The sequence below is a fragment of the Cervus elaphus genome, chromosome 23 (genome assembly GCF_910594005.1).
Source record: "Cervus elaphus chromosome 23, mCerEla1.1, whole genome shotgun sequence".
Taxonomy (NCBI): Eukaryota; Metazoa; Chordata; class Mammalia; order Artiodactyla; family Cervidae; genus Cervus; species Cervus elaphus.
The window spans coordinates 73778586-73782557 of NC_057837.1; the positions used below are offsets into that span (position 1 = coordinate 73778586).

The following is a 3972-nucleotide window of genomic DNA, read 5'->3' on the forward strand; positions in this document are numbered from 1 at the left end:
TGAAGTATAGTTGATTTACCTATATGTTTTATATTAATTTCAAGCGTACAACATAGTGATTTGAATTTTTATTGATTATGCTCCATTTATAGTTATTATAAAATATTGGCTACATTCCCTGTGCTGCACAATATATCCTTGTAGCTTGTTATTTTATACCTATTAGTTTCTGACTCTGAATCCTCTACCCCTATTTTGCCTGCCCCCCCACCACGCCCCCACCACTTTCCTCTCTTCACTGGTTGCCACTAGTTCTCTATATCTGTCTTTTGTTCTTTGTTTTGGCCCAACCACACAGCTTATGGGACCTTAGTTCCCTGACCAGGGATCGAACCCTGGGCCACAGCAGTGAATGTGCTGAATCCTAACCAACTGGACCACCAGGGAATTCCCCAAGTGAGTCTTTTTTGTGTGATACTTACTAGTTTGACTTTTTTAAGATTCCACATAAGTGATATAATACAGTATTTGTCTTTCTCTGTCTGACTTACTTCACTGAACATAGTATTCTCTAGATCCATCCACATTGCTGCAAATGGCAGGATTTCATTCTTTTTTATGGCTAATATTCACATATATATATATATATATATATCTCACATCTCTTTATCCATTCATCTGTTGATGGATACATGGCTTGCTTCCACATCTTAGCAGTTATAAATAATACTGCTATGAACATTGGAGTGCATGTATCTTTTCAAATTAGTGTTTTCATTTTTTCCAGCTCTATGTCCAGGAGTGGGATTGTTGAATCATATGGTATGCTAATTTTAGTTTTTGAGGAACCTTCATACCATTTTCCACAGTGGCTACACCAATGTACATTTCCACCAATAGCACACAGATGTTCCCTCTTCTCCACATCCTCTCCAACATTTGTGATTTGTATACTTCTTTATGAGAGCCTTTCTGACAGGTGTGAAGCGATACCTCATAGTTGTTTTAATCTGCACTTTTCTAATAATAGGCAATGCTAAGCTTGTTTCTGTGTGCCTGTTGGCCATCTGTATTTCTTCTCTGGAAAAATGTCTATTCAGGCCTTGAACCCAATATTTTACTGGGTTGTCTATTTGTTTGTCTGACATTGAGTTGTGTGAGCTGTTTACTTATTTTTGATATTAACCTCTTGTTGGTCATATTATTTGCAAATATTTTCTCCCAGTCCATAGGTTGCCTTTTTATTTTGTTGCTGGTTTCCTTTGCTGTGCAAAATCTTTTAAGTTTAATTAGGTCCCATTTGTTTATTTTTGGTTCTATTTCTTATGCCCATAGGACACAGATCCAAAAAAAAAGCATTGCTATGAGTTATGCCAAAGAGTGTTCTGCCAACGTCCTCTTCTAGGAGCTTTATGCTTTCAGATCTTGCATTTAGATCTTTATTCCATTTTGAGTTTATTTTTGTATGTGGTGTGAAGAAATGTTCTAATCTCATTGTTTTACATGTTCTCTGTTGTTTCTCTTTATTTTTTCCCCCATATTTTCTTGTTTTCTTAAACTGTGTGTGAATGTGTATGTCTATGTGTGTTTGTATGTGAGCTCTTATATTTAATGGAAGCTTACCTCTAATGGTACTTTATCTGCAGAATTTCTTGGAAGGCTGTATTTAAGGAAGCATTTTCAAAATTCATTTATTGTCCATATTATCCAAACAACTCAAACTATTTTGAATTAGACCCATTGCTTCAGATTTCTCAGACTCTATATCACATGTACTAATTCCTGCTTCACTGTCACTAGGAAACTAGTTTGTAGAACTCTTGTAGGGGTCTTTTTTCCCCACTCTACTGAATGGATAAATAAAATGTGGAATATATATATAATGGAAGGTTACTCAGCCTTTAAAAGGAAGGAAGATTGTGGCATATGCTATAATATGGATGATCTTCGAGGACAATATACCAAGTGAGATAAGCCAGTCACAAAAAGACAAATATTCTATGATTACACTTATAGGAACCACAAAGAACAGTCAAATTTATAGAGACAGAAGTAGAAGTATGATTTCCAGGAGCAGAAAGAGGGAGAAATGGGGAGTCATTGATTAATACATACAGAATTTCAGTTCTGCAAAATGAAAAGAGTAATAGTAGCTGCCCTCCGGCTACCAATTGCATTTCAGTGAAGAAACTTCCTTGCTGAAAGGGCCATTTCTTCCTTGCTTCAGAGATGACTGGGTCATGATGTTGCTGATATAGCCAGAAGAATTAGCTATTTTCTGCCATAAAAAGTAGTGAGCGCTTGTAGTTGCCAAGGGGGAAGGGAGAAGGGGAGGAATGGGTTGGGAACTATATTCAATATCGTGTAATAAACGATAATGGAAAATAACAAAAAAAAGTAGTAGATATGGGTGATGATGATAGTTACACAACAAGATGAATATATTTAAAACCACTGATCTGTGTAGAGGGGCTTCCCTGGTGGCTCTGATGGTAAAGAGTCTGCCTGCAATGCCGGAGACTGGGGTTCAGTCCCTGGGTTAGGAAGATCCTCTGGAGAAGGAACTGGCCACCCACTCCAGTATTCTTGCCTGGAGAATTCCACGGACAGAGGAAGAACCTGGCGGGTCCGCAAAGAGTCAGATAAGACTGAGCAACTAACACACAAGTGTGTGTCTACTCTATATATGCGTATTTTACCACAATTGCAAATAATTTTAATAATAAAAGGAAAGAGACTCTTGCTTTATGCTCAGAGGTGCAGAGAGCTGAATAAACCTCTCAAACTTACCTTGAAAAAAAGCTGGACAGCTTTTCTCGAACCCACCAATCAACCCGTCCAGGATCTAGAGAAACATGGGCATCTGTCGAGGGAGACATACAGTGAGCTGGATTACCTGGAGACAGGCAGCAGTCACCAGTAAGAAGAGCATACCTCCAGGGGTGGCAAATGGCTGGAGGCTGAGTGGGCACTGGCAAGATAGCGCAGTCCCTGAGGCTGCAAATACAGGGGGAAGTCCACACCCTCTTTCTCTCCAGGAGTCCCACAGGGCCCTCATAGAAAAAATATTAGAGTTCTGATAATGTCTCCTGATGGGGCAACACTGGGGAGGGGAGATGAGGCAGCCCCCACTATGGAAGGGCAAGAAATTCCACCTGAAAGCTTTCCTGTCCTTCCTCCAGAGGGACTTTTCATTTAGAGAGAATGAAGCAATACTGTTACCCTAAGGGTACCAGTGAAATCACAAAGCAGCCGGAGGAGGGGCCGAAATACTGGCCAGATTCAGAACTTTGTCCCTGGGGGTGGGGGAAAGGGCAAGATCACTAAGACCACTCCCCTGAGACTCAGGACAGCGCATCTACTTAAGACTGAGGCTTTAACCAGAATGGCAGAGAATGGACCCCAATCACACCTCCTCCTGCCTCACCTGGCTAAAAACACTGAGCAATAAGCAACTTGCAAGAGTGTCATTCTCAGAGCCAGCACAAAGCTGAAATCGGAGCAGTTGTTGGGGGGACGGAAACCACATAAGCCCAGCTCCACACTAAACACAGACACTATTTCTGTTTTGAGGATGGAATTTAAAATTCGTGGTGCACTCAAGGGCAACCACAGTAACCATCAGCCAGTCACCCCAAACTCAGCCCTGCTCTGAAATAGATTCACACAAACTCAAAGCCTAGTAGAAGCAAAGGCGAGCCTATTTCCAGGGGTGAAAAAGCTACTTACTGGTTCTGGTTCCTTGTGTCTCCCACTGAATAGAGCTATAAAAGCTGTAAAGTAAGTAATAGCCGGCAGACTGGGAAAGACTGCGAGGGCCACACTACCAATCATGAGTTTACTGGCGTTTTTTCCCTCCATCAAATATTCCTGGTTAACCAGGAAATAAGCACTAAGGTGCAGAGAGACAGAGCTTCAGAAGAAATCTTCTAATTTTGGCTTGATGCACGTGAAAGGGAACTTGCAATGTTCAGAAGAGGTGCAGAAATCCCCAGGGTTTTTTGTTTTTATTTTTTTCCTTTCTCTTTTTTG

At 40.7% G+C, this 3972-nt stretch overlaps 1 non-coding gene across 1 annotated transcript; it reads right to left on the minus strand.

Annotated features, from left to right (window-relative positions):
* Positions 1 to 313: 313 nt before the first annotated feature.
* On the minus strand, positions 314 to 387 carry TRNAE-UUC. Its single transcript has one exon. It is a non-coding gene; the product is annotated as a tRNA-Glu (tRNA).
* Between the last annotated feature and the right edge of the window lie 3585 nt (positions 388 to 3972).